This window comes from Chelonoidis abingdonii, chromosome 1, assembly GCF_003597395.2.
Source record: "Chelonoidis abingdonii isolate Lonesome George chromosome 1, CheloAbing_2.0, whole genome shotgun sequence".
NCBI lineage: Eukaryota > Metazoa > Chordata > Testudines > Testudinidae > Chelonoidis > Chelonoidis abingdonii.
The window spans coordinates 330,579,371-330,603,006 of NC_133769.1; the positions used below are offsets into that span (position 1 = coordinate 330,579,371).

General features: G+C 44.2%; 1 long non-coding RNA gene across 1 annotated transcript in view; it reads right to left on the bottom strand.

Annotated features, from left to right (window-relative positions):
- Positions 1–20,217, bottom strand: part of LOC142046357 (uncharacterized) — a 34,733-nt gene extending 14,516 nt beyond the window's left edge. Inside the window, exons 1-2 of the long non-coding RNA XR_012655277.1 lie at positions 20,132–20,217; positions 17,731–17,834 (exon numbers count right to left, since the gene is read on the bottom strand). This is a non-coding gene — a long non-coding RNA (uncharacterized LOC142046357). The remainder of the gene's footprint in view (positions 1–17,730; positions 17,835–20,131) is intronic.
- Positions 20,218–23,636: the final 3,419 nt, after the last annotated feature.

Sequence of the window (23,636 nt, forward strand, 5' to 3'; positions counted from 1 at the left end):
GAAGTGCACCAAGGATATGAATTAGCTCCTCTCCCCCACCCCACCCCACCCCATGCTCCTCCAAAAAAGGCTTCAGAAGACCACATATGACTTACTAGGATAAATTCAAGTGACTAATTCAGTCAAAATAAAATCTGACGGGATTCTGTAACTCTGGCCACTGATTTCAGAGTTGCTGCAGTTCAGAAGCAACTGGTATAAATGTGATTATTTGGGCTGTATTATGGCTCTGTGAACCAGAGTCACATTCAGGCCTTGTCTACACTTGCAAGTTGCAGCGCTGGTGAGGGGGTTACAGCGCTGCAACTTAGCAGGTGTCTACGGCCTTGTCTACACTTGCAAGTTACAGCGCTGGTGAGGGGGTTACAGCGCTGCAACTTAGCAGGTGTCTACACTTAAAAGCTCAGCCAGCGCTGCAACTCCCTGTTTGCAGCACTGGCTGTACACCTGGGTCTGCTTCCGGTGTAGCGAGACCAGCGCTGGTGATGCAGCGCTGGTCATCAGGTGTGGACACTCACCAGCGTTTTTCTTGGCCTCCAGGGTATTAGGACTTATCCCAGCATTCCTTTTCAGCCTCTCTGGTCAGGCTTAGCACTCCACTGCCCTGGGCTCAGAGCCTGGAGAGGAGGGAGAGCGGGGCTTGCCGGAGCTCCGTCCGGGAGAGCGGGGAGAGCGGGGTTTGCCGCGCTCCGGCCGGGAGAGCGGGGAGAGTGGGGCTTGCCGGAGCTCCAGCCGGGAGAGCGGGGAGAGCAGGGCTTGCCGGAGCTCCGGCCGGGAGAGCGGGGCTTGCCGGTGCTCCGGCGCGGAGAGCGGGGTTTGCCACGCTCCAGCAGGGAGAGCGGGGAGAGCGGGGCTTGCCGGAGCTCCGGCCGGGAGAGCGGGGCTTGCTGCAGCTCCGGCCGGGAGAGCCGGGAGAGCGGGGCTTGCCGCAGCTCCGGACTGGGGCTCAAGTGGGGGTCCGAGCGAGCTCTGGGCTCTGAAGTGACCCCGAGGGACCAGGCTGTAACTTTCTGCTCCGTGACACCCCAGGGTGTCCTCAGAGCGCTGGCTGGGTCACTCAAGTCTCCCCCAGGTGCCCCGTCCAGCTGGACTCGTTGCAGGGGGCCGGCGGCTCTGAGGTTCACTCCCAGCAGCCGAGGAGGCCGGGGGGCTCCCCCCAACAAGCCAGTGTGACCCTAAGGGGGCTGACGCGCTGCAGCCCCCCACCCCCAGAGCTGGGAGCACGCACCAGGCCTGTGTCTCCATCCCAGTTGGGTTCGGGGGTGTCTCCCCACGCTAGGGCTTGCCCGGTGCTTGGGCGGCTGACAGTCCCCTCTTTTCTCAGCTGGGCAACCCACAGCCGGAGCTGCCAGGGGGGCTGCAGCAGGGCTGGGGGTTGAGGCTCCGGTGGGCAGAGTCCTCAGTGCTCCCAGTGCCCAGCAAACACCCAGTGTCTTGCATTCCCGCCCCTGGGGGAGGCATCACTCCCAGGACGAAGTGGGAATGTTCTCAACGTTGTCTCTGAAGATGGTGTGTGCCTCAGTTTCCCCTCTGTGCGACTCGATAGCTAGGTGATGCAGGATAAGGTGCAGCGACCCCTAGAGGGCAGGGGTGATGGCCGACGGTCTGCAGAGAACGGCCGACACCCTGTAGCCGGCAAGGGTGGTAACTGACGGGCCCCCTGCACTGCAAGGATCAGCCAGACGTGCTGGAGAACAGACCAGGTGCCCTGCTGGCCCGGGAAAGAGACAAAGCCGGGGGCAGCTGGAAGGGGTCAGTCTCCTGGGACTCGGGGGAAGGCCCCTGGGCTCTGCCCCCCCACCCCCAATGCACTTTGCTGAGTGTCCCTGGTGGGTGCTAACCAGCCCTGTCCTACGCTTTTCTGTGATCAGTGGCCACTGGCTGCTCTGCTCCTGGGGGACTGGGTGAATTTTCTCTGTGATTTTTTTCCCCAGCACCTGGTCTGCCTTAACCCCCCTGGCCAGCAGGTACTGAAAAAGCCAGACAGGGACCCAGCCTGACCCCCCCCCCCCCACGAGCCCCGTGTTCAAGATGTGTTCAGACAATGGTAGACATGCAGGCAGACCACTACCGTGGATGCCTCAGTCCATCCCAAAACTCAGCACATTGTGCCCCAATGTTTCCTCAAAACACCCTTCTCCAGCATCCTGGTGCTTACCACCACCAACTGCCCCCAACACCAGTACGTTCACCTCACAGCCCTGATAACTACGACCGTTACCCAATGCACTCAACACCCATCACCATGCAGCATTTTAATCCCCAAGTGCAGCAGCAGGCAGTGCCCCAAGTGCAGAGCAGGCAGTGCCCCAAGTGCAGCAGCAGGCAGTGCAGAGCCCTCAAGGAAGAACATATTCAAACCTGTGAGTGTAATGCTAATCACCGTACCCCCCTTCCTGTTTTATGTATTGTATTTTTAATAAAGGATTTCTTGTCTTTTTATTCACTGTTTATTATTACAGAAACTGTAACATCTACTACAAGTAAAAAATAGGAACTGCAAATCAATGAAACCACTGCAAGTAACTGCTGTGAGCAATGCTCTTAACTGCAGTGGAAGGCACCCAACATTACTGTTGGCTTTCAGCCTCAAAGTGCTCCTTTAAGGCATCCCTAATCCTTGAAGCACTGTGCTGGGCCTCTCTATTAGCCCTGCTCTCTGGCTGGGCAAATTCAGCCTCCAGGCGTTGAACCTCGGAGGCCCATTCGTCACTGAAGGTTTCACCCTTCCCTTCACAAATATTATGGAGGATACAGCACGCGGTTATAATCGCTGGGATGCTGCTTTCCAACACGTGTAGCTTCCCGTAGAGACTTCTCCATCTCCCCTTCAAACGGCCAAAAGCACACTCCACAGTCATTCTGCACCGGCTCAGCCTGTAGTTGAACCGGTCCTTGCTCCTGTCAAGCTTCCCTGTATACGGTTTCATGAGCCAAGGCATTAACGGGTAAGCGGGGTCTCCAAGGATCACAATCGGCATTTCGACGTCCCCCACTGTGATCTTCCTGTCTGGGAAAAAAGTCCCTGCCTGCAGCTTCCTGAACATGCCACTGTTCCGAAAGATGCGTGCATCATGCACCTTTCCAGGCCATCCTGTGTAAATGTCAGTGAAACGCCCACGGTGATCCACAAGCGCCTGGAGAACCATAGAGAAATACCCCTTCCGATTAACGTACTCGGATGCCAGGTGGGGTGGTGCCAGAATAGGAATATGCGTCCCATCTATTGCCCCTCCACAGTTAGGGAAACCCATTTGTGCAAAGCCATCCAGAATGTCCTGCACATTCCCCAGAGTCACGGTTCTTCTTAGCAGGATGCGATTAATGGCAGTGCAAACTTGCATCACCACTATTCCAACGGTCGACTTTCCCACTCCAAACTGGTTTGCGACCGATCGGTAGCTGTCTGGAGTTGCCAGCTTCCAGACTGCAATAGCCACCCGCTTCTCCACTGACAGGGCAGCTCTCAGTCTCGTGTCCGTGCGCCGCAGGGTTGGGGCGAGCTCAGCACACAGTCCCAGGAAAGTGGCTTTTCGCATCCTAAAGTTCTGCAGCCACTGCTCGTCATCCCAGACTTGCAGGACGATGTGATCCCACCACTCAGTACTTGTTTCCCGAGCCCAAAGGCGGTGTTCCACGCTGCAGAGCACGTCCGTTACTGCCACAAGCAATTTAGTGTCAGCAGTGTCAGCAGCATCTATTTCATCATCTGAGCTCTCACTGTCACTTTGGAGCATAAGGAATAGATCAACTGCCAGACGGGATGTGCTGGCAACATTCATCAGCAACATCCTAAGCAGCTCGGGCTCCATTCTTCCTGAAATCACACGCGGCAGAATCACAATGGCACCAAACGGCTGAAAAGGGAAGCGATGCACCACGGGTCGTTGGAACAGGAAGCGGAATGACCCGCACCCTTCCGTCCCCTTCCCACAACCCCCAGCAGCAAATTGGGACGAGGTGCTCTGTGGGATAGCTGCCCACAATGCACCACTCACAACAGCGCTGCAACTGGTGCAAGTGTGGACACACTGCAGCGCTGGTCGCTGTCAATGTGGACACACTGCAGCGCAGGCCATACACAGCTGTACGACCACAGCTGTAACGGCCAGCGCTGCAAAACTGTAAGTGTAGACAAGGCCTCAGAGAGGGAGTGGAGGAACATCACCTGAGCAAAAGCCTCTGGATGCCTGAGCAGTAGCAGGTATAATGCCTGAGGGGTACTGGAGGAGTAAAGCACTTGAATAACAGTTGCTACATCTGTTCTACAGGTATAACTTGTGCTCACCTCACTGTCACACTGTAGCTGCTAGGCAGTATTGAGGAGAAGCAGGACCATGACCTTGGCCTCTCTCCAGCCAGCACTCCCATGCTGGGGTCTCAAGTGCAGCTCTCAGCTTTGCCTGGCCTCTCCAATGCTCCTGAAACTCTGACAGCCACATGCCCATGATCACCCCTGTGGGTGTGCTGGGGAGGCAGGAAAGGAACTCCCTGCACCCTCCCTTGTTTGGCACATTGGTGTATGGGGGCCCTGATTCATTCTACTGCGTGTAATAAAAAAGGCTGACTCATTTATACGTACAGATAAGTCTGTGTTCTGCAGGGCATGTAGAGGTGTAGTTAAAAAGGTTTCTTCTAGTTTTTGACTGGTAGGTGAGCTATTACTGGTTCTAGCAGTATTCCCCATTGCTAGTTTAAGGAATTCAGCTGTAGTTGTTAGTGACATCCCTTCTGATGGAAAAGGTGGAAGAAAATGGTTAAATTTGTGCCCACTCTATTGCCTTTGGTTTCCTTGTGCAATTGCAGGTTCTTCTGAACTGGGTAGCAAAAAAGACTAATTTTCTTTTGCCTCTGAGCTTAGAAGTGTAAATGAGAGGAAAGGCTAGTCCCTTTTGTCTGACTGTTTTGTTCATCCCGTTTGCCTCACCACCCCACTAATATCTTACTATTGGCGCAAATTCTGTGTCTGTCCACCTACCACAGTGTAGCAGCTCCTGGAAAGTGTCTTTACCCTGTCTGGAAGTGGGGAAGGATGGGCAGGCATCCCTAGGCCTCTTCTGAGGTTTGTTTCTGAGCACTCCCTCTGCTGGCATGCTGTGAGTGGTCTTAGAGGCAAGGTATTCTGGGGATAATTAATCCGAATGGAATCCTATAGGTATCATGTGCCTTAAATTTAAGGGAATCTTACTTCAGATTCTATAACATGGTTTCTGTAGAATGTTTTTAACCTGGTACAGCTGATGTCAAGAGCCTTATTTTACTCCTAGGGAGTAAGTAATAAAAATGATCAACATCTGTTAATGTACAGCAATTCAATATCCTCAGATTTATGAACTTGTAGTAGGAGTTTAATTAGGGATGGTTTCAGCATTTTTCACAGGGATGACTGGCTGGGTTTCTTTGTTTAAATTACCAAGAATAGCCACGTATGTAGGAGCATATTAGAAAATACCAAGGAAATATGCTTCCCACCCACTCTGAAAAGATTCACTCTCAGCAGTTTGATTTGTTGTTTTTACTATCTCTCCTTCTAGTAGAAAGCCCAGAGACAGGCATGTTGCAGGAGGAGGGCTACAGTACAAATAGTTTCCTTGGAATTTTAAAATGAACACTATGGAAGATAAGAGGTGGATATTTAATTTAAAAAAAATCATATAAACAGAAATAAGATTAAATTGATTCTGTCAACATGCTGATGGCAAATAATTTATTTTCCTTAAATGAAGATAAATTCCCATCCGGTTGACATCATTAAGGCACATCAGTTTCATAGCCAAGGGTACACAGGGAAGTGATGTGGCCAGCATCACATCAGCCTGCTTTAACCCTATAGATCAGATATCCATTTTGCTGTTAGGTGAACTGGAGGTGGCCTTTCAGTGTGAGACTGAGCCAGACTCAAATCCACACTCTTCAGATTTGTAGTTGAGCACATTAACCACGCAGCCACTGTACTCCAACTCAGCTCTGCCCATTTTCCCAATACAGTGTAAAGTTTGGCAGTCTCTCCCAGCCAGAAAGAAATTAAAATGGTGGGGGAAAGGGGGCAAACATATAGCCCTTGGGAAGGGAGGAGTGGGAGACACTGGCATGGAGGGAAGGGGAAATGGATTTTCGCATATAGTATTTTCTCCCCAAGAAGGCACTTTCATCAAGTCACCACTTAATCTGCTTTTTTATGAGTTTAATCATTTTTAGCTTTAAGATTCACTATAAGGCATCTTCTCCAGCCCTTGAATAATTTTCGTGGCACTCTTCTGCACCCTCTCCAATTTTTCAACATCCCTTTAAAAACAGTTTGTTGCAGTTCTCATCCTAAACAAAACACCATATTCAAAACAATTGCAAATTATTTTTACATCCACTAAGACCTTAACAAAAATCAGTCTGATGCATCCAAGTGGCAGCTTGTTCCTTTGACTGACAGAGCACTTGTCTAAATAAATTTCATTTCCTAACTACAAATGTACAGAGTTCCTATCCCCCGCCCGTCATTCTGCCATGTCTGAATAAGAAGAGTGCAGAAATAGCAGCCTAAATCACTGCTTCACAAAAAGGATTTGTCAGACCCCCTGAGCAAGAAACAATAGCGATTCATATGCAGAGTACTTTCCCAAGAGCTCCTTGGGAGCTGCTCTGAAACATATTTTTTGGAGAAGCATTGTTTTGCACTACAGCAAATTTGTGTATTTACACAGTGAGATATATACACTTATGGGATTAATATCATTATGCAAATTAGCATTTTACCGTGTACTGCATATTCCTACTGAGACCAAATTAGACTTCTCAATCAAGTGTCCTACCAAGAAATAGTTTTAATAATCCTATTCTGTCAAGCAGCATTTTTAAAGATCTTCTTAATTGTAACATAATCATGAAAGGAGATGAAATGCATACAATAATGGCAGTTACTGGATTTATGTTTAGGGAAGTGGTTTACCCACTGTCATGTGAAGTGACTTTATTAGGGTACAAAACTAGAACTCTAGTTCAAAATCTTAAAAAACACAGAACCCTATTTTAACCATATCCCAATAAGGTCTTCCACTCCAAGAGCAGAAGCAGCAAAACAAAATGGCTGCTTCCTGTGGTCGAACATTAGTGGATGAAGAGGCTCCCCTTTTTCTACCTCTTCTCCACTACTCAGTATTTTCTCCCCATGAAGGTACTTTATACACCATAAACAAATCACCTGTCCATCTTCTTTCTGATAAGCTCAACAGATTGAGCTCTTAATGATGTGCTCATGGTATCTCATGTTGCTAAGAAGATGAGCTGCTCTGTTCTTTATTAGATGGAGTTTACTGAAGCCTGGCTTAATGCCCAGGTATATTGCATTGCTGTAGTCCATATCGGAGATGTGAAGTCATGTATAACCAAGGCCAGTTCTTCATCCACCAATGTCCTAGCCAACCAGAGATGGGTAGCAGCATCCACAAGCATGGGCAGTAGATGAGGCCCCCCTTTGGCATTAGTTATACTCCTTTTCAAAATCCAGCCATTGAGAGAAGATACCAAGTGCTATTTTGGAACACTTTTGACAGCTACTAATTGTTTGTAGCTTGTTTGGTTGCAAAAAATTGCAGTTCTATTTTGGTATCTTCCTTTGTTCTCTTCTAAAAACGTTTATTATAGTAAGTACCTTGCCAGCTCTGACCTTAACTGTGATGGGGGGTGATTTAGCCCAGTGTTTTTTCAATGACTGGTCCACGGACCAGCACCAATCCCTGAGATCTCCTTCACACAGTTTAGGAAGGCAGCAAGCCAGTCCCTGGTATGAAAAAGGTTGAGAAACACTGAGTTAGCCAATCTCAGTAGTTGCTTATAGTCAAATGCTTATCTTGTCCAGTCCAGTCCTGTTATTGATAATCCATTATTGATGTAAATCCATTGAATGCAAGGCCGGCTCCAGATTTTTCGCTGCCCCAATGGCAAAGCAAAATAAATAAATAAATAAAAATAAAGCTGTGATCAGCAGCACTTCAGCGGCAGCTCCACCACACCGCTTCAGTCTTCAGCAGCAATTCGGTAGCGGGTCCTTTGCTCTGAGAGGGACCGAGGAAACCGCCACCAAATTGCCGCTGAAGACCCGGACGTGCCGTCCCTTTCCATTGGCCACCCTAAGCACCTACTTCCTTAGCTGGTGCCTGGAGCTGGCCCTGATTAAATGTAAATTAGATTTACAATGTAAAGCAAAACACACAAACTAAATTTCTTGCTACACATTCTTTTAATTTTTTTTTTAATTTTTCTTTGCAGGGACTTGAAATAGCAGCACGGAGTTGTTTGAAACATTTATCTCTTGCCATTGGCACTATCTGTTCAGACTCAGACTAGAACATGTTCAAGCTTTTCAAGCATAAGTACTATGTACTTTAGGAAGACTAATTTAGACTCTTTATGAAACTGACATTAGTTATATAACCATCAAGCTGCTTCATTAAATCTGGATTAATGTCAACAACATTCCTATTGGAGAAGTTTGCAAGCTCCTTTCCAGGGAAAAACTTTCTGACACGATGGAAGGAAAATTTATGATTTTCGTATTTCTATGAAGTATATTTCCATCTGAGTCATGTTTCGTTTGAACCTGTCTCTTCAGCACATGTTTAACAAGATACCTTGGAATAAACTCATCCTGAATAACAGACATTTCTGAGTATTTTTTTTAAATGACTAGAATCCTCCTATTAAATATTCTGATATGTGTACTATGTTGGCCCTTGTCCCTGCAGTATCAGGGCATCATTCATATAATTTGAACTCTTCGGCTGGGTCAACAGCAGTCACACGTCAGAGATCCACAAGGTCACATATGAGCCTTATGCACACACAGATTGTGAGACTTTTCTAGAAGTCCTATCTCCCACTCCCCTCCCCTTCCCTCCAGCCAACTGTAGGACTTTTCACTGACTAACCAATCACCTCCATGGTAAACCTGGTGCTACAGGGAAAGTAGTCTTTTACAGCCACCACCATTAAATATTAAGGACATTGAACTGGAAATTATAAACAGGCATGTAACAAAAAATATGATGGTACTCTGGAGGCATACTGACAGAAATCAGTTAGTTCAAGGTTATGCTAGCAAGGAGAATAAACATGCTTAACAAATATTAGGCAGGCAGATTTGAAGATCTCCTCAAACCAAAAAGCTTCATTTCAGAAATGAGTAAGGATTGCTAAATGACCCTATACTTACTACATTATTCATAAAACCCAAGCACTTTAAAACAAGAAAATGAATATGTTATCCTTACAAAGCCTGATCCAAAGTTTATTAAATCAAGGGGAGGCTTTCCATTCACTTCACTGGGCTTTGGTTCAGGCCTCCAGCTTATGTTTTTAAACAAAGGTTGTTTTTAATTCCCGGGTTTTTATATATAATAACTCATTTGACTAAGTTTATTAAGATACTGTGGGTGAAATCCTCAACTGGTGTAAGTGAGCTCAATTAAAATCAATAGTTAGACCGATTTACTCCAGCTGAGGATGTGATCCAGTATTTTTTAAATTTTAAATATGCTGGATAAAGAAGGTCACCAGATTATTAAACTAAAGAAGTAAACAGAGATGACTAACATAATAATGGCTGACAACCAACATCCACTCTCCCTTAGTAGCTGTGAAATTGTTTTGGAAAGCATCAGTCATTGAAAACACATGATCTGCAAATCACACATCCCATTTTATACCTCTGTAAAGGCTGTGGAAAACACCCACTGAAAAGTGCATTGAGCACAAGTGATGCATCACCTCAGTCTTTTTACTTTAGTTATTGGAAGAATTCTTTGATTGGGAGGGGGCATTGAGGAATGTATGTGTCAGGGTTTTCATTTCTCCATCAGCTACAGTGAGACAATCCTATTCTAGATTTTGAGTAAAGGCAGTTTTTAAAATCTTTGATCCTTCTTACCATTGAAAACTGTCTTTTGCACAGGTCTGTTGTAACGGCGGAACCCACAGGAATGCTAGCTAACAATGTTTGAAGTAGTGCTAGCTGAGATGGATTTGTGGGTCAAGTTCAGGGAGACAGTAAAAGATGCAAGGTGAATTCAATTGATTGCAGTGACATCACCACTAGATGGGTGGCATAAATTCAGATATGTCACATGAGAAAAGAGGATGATGGGTGGTTTACCTCTGACGACATAATACCACCACTAAGCAATGAGGTGAGTTATTCAAAGGGCATGGAAAAGAGAGAGATGAGATGGAAAAAGACAGAATTGGAGGAGAGGAGCTATGAAGCCTGAATTCTAACAATTCATTGTTGGGTTTTTTTTTTCTAATTTCCATGGGTACAAGATAATACCATAGTAATGGCATTAGAATTAAAAAGGTGAGTTTAATAGAATTTTTTTCCTGAGTTGAGTGTTTATGGTTAAACACCAGTAAAGCTCAAGCAGACACATCTAATTTGAACATTGATCCTGCCACTTCTGTCCAAGTTATATTTTACAATAATCAACTGAAGTGTTTTTTCTTTTTGGGATTAATCCTGCCTTCCTTAAGGGAAGGGAATAGTAAACTCTCTCTCAAACACAGAAATATCTATACACCTAGATCAAGGATATCAAATTCAGGGGTCAGATCCAGCATGCTTGATGTATTTATCTGGCTTGCCATGCTGTTTTGCAGAATGCAAGCAAAAAGGTTTCTAGGCCTAATTTACTTGTTACATGAACCAGTGTAGCTTTAGACTGAAACACCAGCTCTAAGCAAGATGTAAAACTGCCCCTAAGTTGTTACCTTCAAAACTGATAATGAGCCTTCAAGGCCCCATTACCCTAAAACAATCGATGGGCGATTGTTTAAAAATACACATGCGGTTGCATAGCTAATTTGTCAGTTATGAAATTTATGATAAACATGACATTGTAATAAACTGTAGAACCATGTGATGAATTCTGTTATGCAAATGGACAAAAAAATAAGGCAGAAAATAATAGAAATTTAATTTTTTCTCCACTGAGTGATGTTAAATGCACTGGTAGTTTTATTAACTAAAAATGTGGCTACTACATAGGGGCCCTTGTCCACTGAAGCAGTGAGGCCTGCTGTGGATTGAGGGCAGTATAGCTATAATTTTTTAATCCTTGCTCACTGCCCATAATTCAAAATATATTTCAGCACGCTCAACAAAATGAATTTGCCATCCCTGAAATTCTAGGTTCCTCTGTGATAGTAGCTGTAGAAATCAACTGATGCACAGACAACGCATAGAGATGCTGACTGTCATTTACACTATGGCCCTTTTGGACCACTGGCAGTGTAAAGGGCATTTAAAATGGGCCCCTTTACACTCTTTGTGGTGTAAAGGAGCCTTAATGTAAATGACAATTAGGCCCCATGTGTTTTCCATTATAGACAGTTCACTAGATCTACATGATTTCTGTGGGTAAGAGCTGCCATGTGAAGTGTGGGTGGCATGGGCTGAAAATAAAGAATGGATGAAAACTTCAGTGATGAACGGTACCTCTCTATACTAGGATCATGTTAAAGAGAAAAGAGCTGCGAGGTCAGGAGCACAGCCAACACTCAAAGAACAAAGTGGGAAATTTGTCTGTGTGGGAGGAAATGAGGGGCCCACTAGGATTCTCATCCACAAACTTGCACTTTAATCCCTACATTCTCATGTTTGATCTTTTCTTTTCCCCTGCCTGTATCTGCAGCAAGATTATTTAAAAACACGTCTCTTCTTCAGAATATTATATTCAAATAACATCACAATGACACATACCTAGCATAAACCAGGAAAATCAAAGTTATGGATGAGGCATTTCATCCTCAACCATCTGTTTGTGGGGGAAATGGGATATTATTAAGAGGCACAACAGCCTTTCCCAGAGGCATGTTAACTCTAATTTTGAAATTTGGTATTTGTATCACAACCTTAGCATTATTTATACTTAAGGCCTCTGTTTTTCAAGGTTGGTTTATTTATTTAGTTAGTTAGTTAGTTATTTGGAGGGTTTTGTAGCAATTTTTGAGTTGTATAGTTAGAAAAAAAGGGGAGATCAATGCTTTCTTTATATATACTTTAATGAGTAATGTATATTTATATAAATTACTTATTACAAAGATTACAGTAGTATACACTAAGGTGTAATGTTCTCTGGTGCACTTTAACACGGTGCTTTTTGAAATAGCGCAATGGTAAAGTGCACTAAAGAACTTGTAGTGAACATCATCAAGATCTACACGGACCAATTAATGCACAACACCCTTAATTCGCATTACTGCTCTGTGTAGACAAACCCACCAATAACAATTTCTGGCATTTATTGGATAAACCCTGACTTCTATTTTTATTTTTGTTTTTTGTGTTGGGGGTGTTTTATCAATTTAAAACCGAAAATCACAAGCTACATTGATACTACATTGTATCTTTTTCTGTAAATTGCCTTACTTGAAAACACATCTGTACTGTTAGACCCACATTTCCCTGAGAGCCTGGAATGGGCAAAATCCATATCTTAAATGTTATGTAGGGTTTAAAAGATAGTGTAACTTACATGATCAGTTAGAATACTGGAAAAGAGCCATTATATTTAGTGTCTGTATGAGTCACATTCGGGTCCTTTTGTCTGAGGGTGAAGTCATAGATTCAACACTTCCACGAGACTTGATAACATATGAAGTCACCACCAACCTTGCCAATAAATAAGGTTACCTCAGTATTTTCTATACTCTCCTATTCTTACCCCAGGGAGTAAGAGATTACGATAAACATTGTGGTAGAGTTTTGTAGTTATTTCCTATACATGGTGAAGTTTTTAAGGTGGGGTACCTGGTAGTGTAAGAACAGTGGAATGCTAAGAGGAACTGCAGGATTGCTAGATAAAGGCACTATCCTTCAGGTGACACACATGGCTGAGATTCCTCCTGCCTGCCAGCTGGCTGGGAAGAAAATTCACATGTCCATATTGGAAAGTGGATAATCCCAATGTGTTTACTGAATTATTCTCTCTCAATAAAGGTTCTAATGTCCAAGGTTGAGTGTAAACTGTCCTTGTGCACATAGGGCTTGATCCTTGACTCTAATGGCAATTCTGCCTGAGTAAGGATTACTGGCTCTGTCCCATAATGTTTTCTCATATTAGCCTAGATCAGTGGTTCTCAAACTTTAGCAGCCTGAGGACCCCCGTTTTGATTTACAATTTTTCATGGATCCCCAAGCCCCCCACTCAGCCCCAGGCCGAGCCCCTGCCCCCTCTCTTCCCACCCCCACTTCACCCCTGCCCCTCCTCTTCCCTGCCTCTTTCCACCCTCTCCCCCAAGCATGCACTGTCCTTGCTCCTCCCCCTCCTTCCCAGCACCTCCTGCACACCGCTGAATAGCTGTTCCCGGTGTGCAGGAGAGAGGAGGAGGAGTTGAGGGAGAGGAGTTGATCAGTGGGGCCAGTGGACCCTCACCTCAGTTTGAGAAATGCTAGCTTAGATGGATACTGCAATGCATGTATTTAACTCAGTTTATTTCCAAGTATTCTGAAATGCTTCTGCGTGAAAGGTGATGTGTTAAACCAAACTCTAGTTAAACTCTATCATGCAAATATTAATATAGGCAATTTCTCTCTGCAATCTCTCTGTTTTACTTCCTTCTTGCCTCAGGGGCTGTCCATATTGCAGCAATGTTCCTTGTGTCATGGAGAGTTAGATGCAGCTCTATCCTGAGCTAGTCCTTCATTTGGCCTGGTAGGGGTTTGTCAGACATACAACCCTGGTAGAGCTCCCTTTTGGTGTTGTGTTCAGGGCCTACCTCACTGGACTTATGTGCCCTTTAAGCTGCTTTGAGATTAAGCAGATCTCTCTCTCTCTCTCTTTGGGTGCACTCTCTGTATAGATTCTCTGTCTAGCACCCCTTTCTGAGATACTATGATCCCACAGCCTAGACCCTGAAACTAGAGCTGCCTCCCTGAGGCTCCCCAATAGCTCTTAGACACACCCTCTCCCAGCACTCCAAGCATGTGGGTGCTCTGAGTTTACAGTTTAACTCTCTGTGGTCAAGTGACAGTCAGAGCAAACAGATTCACAGATAGACTTTGCACAGGATTCTAAACACCAGTACTCTTTACTTAGCATGAGAAACACACAGAAGTAGATAAAATAAGCACACCTGTATGCATTTCCCTGCCTCAGTTTCCTCACCCCACTGGATAATTTGAACTTAGGGTTGAGTCCTCTGTGGAGTCCAGGTTTCCCCTCTTGCACACACACAGTTTCTCTGATTCTGACCTCTGCGGTCAGTCTTCTTCTGCTCCTTTACCCATGCGTCCTTTGTGTCTGTGTCTTTTCTGACCCACCTAGCCTCTGGCTTTTAAAGGCCAACATCAATACCTGGGTTTCTTTTCTCTGATGCTAGGGATTTTCCATTCCCCACTTTCCCAGCCCCCTGCAGAGAAACTTTATCAAACTTGGTTCCCTAAGCTTCAGTCAACCCATTGTACCAAGGTTCTTGCACCTGAATAAGTGACCCTTAAAGGTCTAAGGGCCCACAATTGTCTGGGGTGGACATGCTGCAACCCTGACCGGCCATAGCTGACTCCACAGCCACATTACACCATTCAATGAGCCAACAATTTCATAGTACGAACTTCATAGCTTCAGCAAGGATTCACAAGTTGTACATTGGCAGACTCCCCAAACCATCCCGGGGTTGCTAATGCAACATTATGCAAACCTCTCCTCTATCTGCAGTAGTAACAGCCCATGCTAGTTTAGAAGAAAAGGACAGAACTAGAGACCTGAAAATTGGCCTCCTGTTTTGCTGTTATTAAACCACCTGGTTTGCTCTAGTTATAAATTTTTAAGCATAATATTTATCTGGTTACCTCTCTACTCTTGGATGCATATTATATGCTTGTATTATATATATTATTTGCCTGGTAGAAACTATGGGTCAGATTTTCTAAGAGCCACCAACTTGTGGGCGTGTAAAATTAGAGGGCCAGACACTTCATTGGTTATGTAGGCTGAACTTGTAACAGCTGGACTCTTGCCCCACCCCTCCAGCTTGGCCTGAACACCAGAGAAAACTGATTTTACAGGCTTTTCTATTCTGCTGATTTTGGTGAAAATCAAAAAGGATCTGACAGACTTTGGCGGTGGGGAGCAAGGGGCCTGGCCAGAGGGGGGGCAGTAAGAGGTATGGCTGGAGGAGCTGGCCAGACCTGTGAGGTGAGCCCAGCTGAGTGAAGCAAGGAGCCACTTGAGTGGGGGCCTGACCTGAGTGGGAAACAATGGCACGGCAGGACAGGGGGATTAACTAGAGTGGAAACAAGGTGGGATCTGGGGGCTGGCTGGAGGGACTTTCACCATCCTCACTTCTATTAAAATCAGGGTCACAGAGTGACCCGTTTGGTGCTGCAAACAGACGAAGCTCTCTGAGACTCTAATAGTAATCCATTATCCTAACCCTCGGGTCAGTGCCTCACCCCTGTAATCAGAGTGACTCTGCTCCCCTCCCAATGGCCTGGGTGAAGTCTCTGCCTCCCCACCACTCAGTGACCAAGTGGTGACTTTTGTGGAAATCAAGCTCTTCCCACAGTTTATTTCCACCAGAATCCATAGGGTTCTGCCCACTGATGTCTAGACTATTCCCTGAAATTTTGCAATTGATCAAATATAGTTTTCAAAAACTATCAGGTTGCAGACACAGAGAAATATCATCGAGTTGAGTGTAAGGCCTCACTTCACTCCGCCAGTAAAGGCATGCACCTGTTTGAGTACAGAAAAACGTAACCTGTGTGTAGACATAAGCATGTCAATGTATACACCTATTTTTGCATCCCAAACAGATATGCCTCTGTGCACACAAATTTTAGGTTGCATGCACTTTGGAGAGCTTTAAAAAAAAGTGTTTCTTTGATATTTTTAAATCAGATGAATTAATATTTGATAGTGTGATATTCTGTATATTTGATATACCACCAAATTGAGGTTAGTAATAATGAAAAATATGTATTTAGATAAAGCTTGTTTAACGAAAACACTAGTCTGTTTGCTTTCTGCATTTCAGCAGTAGATTCTATAATAAGTGGGGAATTCTTTTCAGGATCATGACATAATTATAAATTCCACACTGTGTACACAATACTCTGTGCACTCTTTGCTGATCTGGGATAAGACAAACTTTACAAAAAAAATTGCCTCCCTGGTTGGGGAGCCTCTGGCGTGCGTTCAGCTTCTGCAGTATTAGATTACTTTGGAGCATGTTATTGCTATGAATTAAGGGCTCGATCTTGCAAGAGCTAAGCACCACTGGAGTGATGCTGAGACTCCTCAGCACGCACTGACAATTAAGAGCTCAGTCCTGTGAATGTGCTGAAGATATCTTAACACTGGTTACTATAGTGATAAGGTGTTTCTTTCTTTCTTTTCAAGTAAGAGGACTTTAAGCTTAGCAGCCTAGCACCTGATTCACTCATGCTAATACATACCAAATCTTTTCAGCTTTAGTATCGTACAGCAGTATGCCCCTTACAAAGAAATATACATGAGTCTTCAAGGGCTATAAATCTTCATTGCTATTAACTATATGGAACTATGTTGAGTCTATTTTAAAAAAAAATGTTACAGACCTTTAAAGTTGTCTGCAATGACTCAAATTCCAAGGATTTCATTAACCTACTGAGGTTTCTGGTGATCACATATGACAATGCTGTTACTCCACAGTCAGCTTTGTTTGGCTATTAGCCAGTATAGAACCACATGCTCCCTCTTATGATGCAGAAACAGGCCACATTATGTGCCAAAATCATTGTCTAAACCATAAGCAACCAAAATGGACCAGAATTCTATAAAACTGCTGCATTTGCAGAAACCACTGTCATTGTTCCATCAATGTGTTGTCGTATAGCTATTCTATGGCAATTTTTATGGTCAACCAATTGTGTTTATTATACCTTCAAAAATTAAATGGGCTTTGCACATTGTGGCTCAAATTCTATCTGGGCTGAGTTAGTGCAACTCTGCTGAAGTTAGGGGTTTAAACACATTAACTAAAAACAGTTTGGCTCAGTATATTTAATATACATGCTGTATTTTCAAGTATAGATTCTCTAAAGAAAAGCACCAGGGTTGATTTATTTACTAATCCCCTTCCTAATCCTGTTATCTGTGAATGGAGTACTAATAAAACTCTGACTCAGGAAGGTGCATTATTTACTTACTAGCAGCAGTCTTTGGGGAGTCCCATGATGATTCATTTGCCAGTTACCGAACCAATATGTCACATGGAGTGCTTGCCCATTTAGCAAAGCTGAAAAGAAGGGATGAGGATGAGGTCTTTTTTGATCTTTTGGAAACAATGCGTTCTGTTTTTCTGTGCAGGACTGAACCCACTTTAAGACAAATCCTCAGATGTTTTTCAAAGAGTATTACTGTGGGGGTGGGAAGGAGCTGAAATTTCTCTAAGCGTAAAATAATCCAAATAAGATTAGATCCTGCCACCTGAGTTTTTCTGAACTCTGTTTTACAGTGTGTCTCTCACACAGACAACTTAAAAATCCTCAATAGGGGAGATGGACAATATTATGACTTTAGTGACTCATCTGCATATCTATCACATATCTGCACATATGCTAAAGATAACTAGTTCCACTAACTCTCTAATCATCAGATTTGAAGTCTGAGTGCTTTGTGATGACATCAGATCTATAGAACTATATATGGCATTACTCACTGTTTTTGTGCATTGTCTTCCCTAAGTCAAATATATACAAACCTCACACTTCTGTGATTACCATATCCTCACTGGAATCCCATGAATGATCTGTGTGCATCTATTTCACAGGCCTATGGGTCATATCTTTTCCCTCCTGTGAGTGCCTTGACACATGGACATATGTGAGAAAAAGAGATAATGGACATAATAAAAATTATTCTCATTGAGAGAAAATGTGCTAAAGTTTGATACCTTTTTAAAAAAATCCTCTTTACTGTAGCTTAAATCCTCCCTGTAGTGCCCAGGGGGACGAGGGTCAGCCTTAGGGGAAGTGGTGTCCTGGACAAACTTATATTTTGGCACCTCTGGCCCCCACTGCCACCCCAGCCCCCCCCCCATGCCCTCCATCACCCCAGGCCCGCCATGCTCCTTGCCTCTTGACCATGGAGCCCTGGGTGGTCGCCCACATGTAAGGCCAGCCCTGAAGTGGACCCCACATAGGGAATCTCTGAGGTACAAGAAGAGAAGAAGTCCTCTCCCACCATCAGTTGTGCATCTAGTCACTGATTGGAGATAGAGCTACTCTGTATCTAATGGGAAGGACCCTCAATACTTATAATACTAGTTCTTCCATTCCCACACCATCCAACCTCTTTTCTGCCCCACCTCCAACTAAACCCAGATCTCCCTTGCATAACAGCACACAGGAAGACTCCCTGGCAGTGGGCTCTGCACAAGTGGTCTTTACCCTCTGTGTAGCCTGACCAATTCCTGCCTCTCCACATACCACTGTTGTGTGCACAGCCATAGAGGAGAGAATAGCATTTGTCCATGTATTAATATGACTCTTCCTTTTGTCCAGAAACTAGGTGAAGAATGTGTTTTGGGGATAGGTGGGCTTATGTTTGCTACAAGTGGGATTTTTAAAAGTGCTCAACACTGCTATGGTCACAGCCTACACACAGCCCTATGATAGGTGCTGTTCAAACCTTTCTATTTCCTCAGGAACACCCTCTAAAAACTGCTCCATTTGCATTAGGAAAGACAGATCTTCCAGAGATTTAACTCTTGCTCCTGATATCCAGGCATCCCAGTTTTTTACAATGTGGTAGGCTTGTTGGGAAAACACCATGTCTGGTTCCCACCTTAGGACTCTGAACCAGGCATGCTCGGGTGTTAGCTCCATTCTAATTCTGGCATTTTTTTAAAAAAAGTTCATAGCAGTTCATGTGTTCCTTAGGGATTTCAGCTGCCACTTCTGCTAAGGGTCCACTGAACTGTGGCCTCAGCTCCACCATTTACTGGTCTGTAGAGATGCTGTACCCAAGGCAGGCCCTTTCAAAATTTTCTAAGAAGGCCTCCTTGTAGGTGGGGAATTTTTTGGAATGGGGAGTGGTACCTCAAGAAGGATTGTTAGGGTTATCTGGTAGACCCATCTTAGCCTTTTCCAGCTCTAAACACTTCAGCACTAACTCCATAAACAAGTGTTTTGCCTCTGCCTCCAAGTGTTTCACCTCTTTCCTCTGCTTTGATTCCAACTCCAAGCATTTTAAGTCCATTTGTCTTTCATGTTCTTTCTGTTTTTGTTTAGCCTCCAATCTGGCTAATTCCAGTTTTTTTTTTGGACCTCACTTTCCATCAACCTAGCCTTCCTGCGCTTAGCCTAGCCTAACCCGAGAGCTAGGAAGGAAGAAACCCCACCTTGTGAATTCCCTTGCAGGAATTTTACTACTCTGTCCACAGGTAAAGAAAAAGAAACTCCAGCTGCAATCAGCTTAAAAAAAAAAAAGTGTCTTTTTAAAAAACAACAACAACAACAACAAAACCTCCCTGGTTTTCAAGCAAGCAAAAGAAAAAAATATGTCCTTTTTTAAATCCTGAGGTCTGTGCTTCTGGCTCAAAATGATTCCATCACGCTGCCACCATATTAGGGTTCCCTCCCCACTCTGAACACTGGGGTACAGATGTGGGGACCCGCGTGAAAGACCCCTTAAGCTTATTTTTACCAGCTTAGGTTAAAAACTTCCCCAAGGCACAAATCCTTTCCTTGTTCTTGGATGCTATTTCTGCCGCCACCAAGTGATTTAGACAAAAATTCAGGAAAAGGGTCACTTAGAGTCCCTTGTTCCCCAAAATATTCCCCCAAGCCCTTTCACCCCCTTTCCTGAGGAGGTTTGAGAATAATGTGAGTACCAACCAGACCCTTTATCCCTAGGACACTGAAAATCAAACAGGTATTTAAAGGAAGAACTTTATTTAAAGAAAAAGTAAAAGAATCACACCTGCAAAATCAGGATGGAAGGTAACTTTACAGGGTAACAAAAAGATTTAAACATAGAGGATTCCCCTCTAGGCTCAGCCTGAAAGTTACAAAAACAGGAATAAAACTCCTTCTTAGCATAGGGAAAATTCACAAGCTAAAACAAAAGATAATCTAACACATTTCCTTGCCGTTACTTACAATTTGTGTAATCTCGGATGTATGTTTTTAGGAGATGTTTTACCTGCTTGGTCTCTCTCCGTCCAGAGAGGACATAAACAAAGAGCACAAACCCCTCCCCTCAGATTTGAAAGTATCTTCTTTCCTTATTGGTCATTTTGGTCAGGTGCCAATCAGGTTATTTGATCTTCTTAACCCCTTATAGGTAAAGTGATTCTGTACTCTGGCCAGGAGGGATTTTATGTTACTGCATACATAAAGATTGTTACCCTTCCCTTTATATTTATGACGGGGCAGAGCAGGGAAGAAGAGGGTAAGAGGGACAGGTATGGAGTGAAGCTGAGATAAAGAGACTGTGAAGGAGAGGTAGGCAGAAGGTTGGAGCAAACAGCCCATCAGCACAGGGCAGAGAAAGTAGAGTCAAAACTGTAGAAAGTTCTCTGAATATCAAAGGTCTTTGCTTTGGCTTCTCCAACCAGATGGAGTCTGTGGATTTCTTTATACTCTGATTTATCACCTGTGACTCCGTCAGATACTTAGTATCAGTTTTCTTCCATCTTTCTCTTTTAACAATGCATATCTGTTCTCTCAAAAAGGAAGGGGAAAGCTCTCACTGGTTGTAGATGTTACTCATCTATCAGCTATCCACACCTAGTGCTGCATTGTTGGTTGTGTTTGTGATTTTTCTCTGACATCTTTTAGAAATGGGGAATCCCATTTGCCAACTGCATAGGTATCATTAAATGACTCCTTGGTCTAACATAATAATGACTTGAAGGGGTATGATGTTTTGCTCCAAGACAAAATAACTATTACCTTGAGACTGTCTGGTGATGCCCATCACTTCCAAACTAACATTTAAATGATGCCTGAAAATTGAATGTTACATTCAAATGCATGTGTCAGTGCAGTATATTTAAAAGTGAACCTTGTGGTAAAAACATCTGAACTATAGGGCTCAGTCCTTGACCCCAGAACTGTCTGACTTGCCCTGCCTCAGTGCAATGCAGCCAAAATCTTCCTAAAGAGACAGGTGAGGATTCTTTTGACGCAGGAGGATACTCTGCATATGTGGTGCCAGTGAAGGTGCACACAGTCACTCATTCCCACGCTGAACCCTCAATGTAGGGGTCAGGGATGGAGGGGGAGAGAGTATGCTGGGTCAGGACAGATCACACAGCTCTTCACCTTACCCTATGCCAGCATGGTGGCTCCTATGGGACTGCTGCAGCTGATGTAACACGATGTTTAAGCCCTTGCTAGGCAGGCTCAGGGAGTAGAAAGGATGCTTAGAGCCTGCTTGCCCTCCACTTTCTTCATCTGCTCCAGGGGTAAATTTGAGACAGCTGAGGATTGAGCCCACAGTTTCCTTGTAGTACTGTACGTGAACATAACCAGAAAGATCATGCTCAGGCTCTCAGGCAACGAAACTCTGAGATGGAAAGTAACAAAACATGGATTTTTTTTTAAAGATACGCTCTAATTCAAACAGGAGTTATTCTGGGGAATTTTCTGTGGCCTGTATCCTACAGGAGGTCAGACTAGATGATCACACTGGTCCTTTCTGGCTTTGGAATCTATAAATGGCCACACTCAGCGATGCTACACCAGAATAACTCCACTGCATTCCATGGGGCTATACTGCATTTACTGGTGTCACTGAGTGAGAGCTCAGTTTGGCCATATGTGCATATTTATCATTTTTTATGATACTTATGCTATTGCCAAACTTTGCATGCTTCCCTTAAATATAATATATATCCTCCACAGGCCAAGGACTAGATTGCATACTAGGACTAAACTCTTCCTGGGCAGTAGCAAAGCATTGCTCATATGCAAATTTTTATAATAAATTGGTGTCCTTTGGGTGTACAGAGGAGCCTCTGAAACTTCAGCATAGTTATTGATGTGGTTCAAAGTCTAATATGAATTTGAATTCAGACATTTAGAATGCCAAAAAATAGTCCAGACAGGGCACTAGGGTATCAGATTTTTATTGTCTCAGAATTTGAGGGTGCTTGTTTTTACAAAAATGTTTTAATATACTCATTTTATTTGTGGTTGATCTGCACCTCAGAGTGAGAGAGTAGAATCTACCGTACACTGACTTTTTAGGGTTCCCCTCAAGGGTTTGACATTGGGTCTTCTTGATATTCCTCCTTTCTCTGCAAGATACAGTTCAACAGAGGTACTTGATAACTGTTGGCGGGAGGGCAGGGGTGTGTGCGGACAATACCTTATATGGCAATAGTTCTGGACTGTGGAAAGCTAGAGAGTCGTGCAATCAGAGAGAGCTACAAATAGCCATGGCATGATCTGACCTCTGCCATCTTTACATCGGTTATTGCATCACTAAGACATGCTATAATTAAGTACAGATGTAACATTGCAGCTTGACTATTGCAAAGTGATGTCAGAGCATCTCACTGCAATTATTTTGTGGCTTTTAGCTACTGGGAGGAAGAGGGTGTTTCTTCTCTAGTCCTCTATCTCCCTCTCACCTAGCTATTCTTAAAGAAAGACAGAGCTATTACTCCTGTGTTTCCCCACCACCCTTTTGGTTGCTCCAGTGTGGGTTCACTCTGCTCAGTGTTCCCTGCCCCACCTTGCAGGTATTTAGCAGCCTGGAGTAACCTCCCATGATCAGGACTCCATTTGCTCTGCCTGATACTTCACAAAATCCCAGGAAAAGCCACGTTCAGCCCTACAGACTATAAGCACCCTTTTCCTGAGGTTTTCTGAGCTGCTGTGAGCACATGGCTTGTGAAATCACAAACAAGCCCCAAAGAGACGATTTAATTAAAATAATCCAGCACTAAAGCACTGCCTGGTACAACCTCAGCTTTCTGAGCCAAACTGCCGCTCTCTGGCTGACAATGTTCTTCATGCCAGTGGCTGGGTCCTGGGCAGAGAAGAAAATCAGAGAATCCTTTTTTTAAAATTTATTTCCTTTGCTTTTCTCAAAGTTGCTTCACAACGGATTTAGAGTGACTTTCTCAGAGCCTGTGCAACGACCCTTGGATCCTTACATACTTTGGGTCTGGTAGGAAGCAAGGTCTGATTGCTCTTTGCAGACTATGTGACATTAGTCAGTAGCTTCTGTTCAGTTCCTAGCAGAGAGGTATCCACATCACAAAACCACTCTGGCAGTTCCAGCAGACAGGCCAATGACTCAATAAATCTTATTATCCTCCAGGTGGCCCCTCCAAGCCTGGCTGGAGCCCACTGGATAGCAGGGGGAAGCTTGAACTGCCACTGCTGGTATTATGGTTGCTTTCTGGGTAAGGTAAAAAGAGAGTTTGGCACTTTTTGCAGGCACTGAATTCATTCATTTTTTATTATTGTTTATTATTTGTTAAGTGCCAGCTACATGTACAGAAGTTGGTCCATCAAAAGATGTTACCTCACCGTCTTGTCTCTCTAATTACATGCTCAGCATTTTAATAGCTTCTAACCTCTGTTTCCATGGAATCCTCCACAAATGTGACAAAATGGAAAGCAAGCTTTTTGTTACAGATGGTTTTTG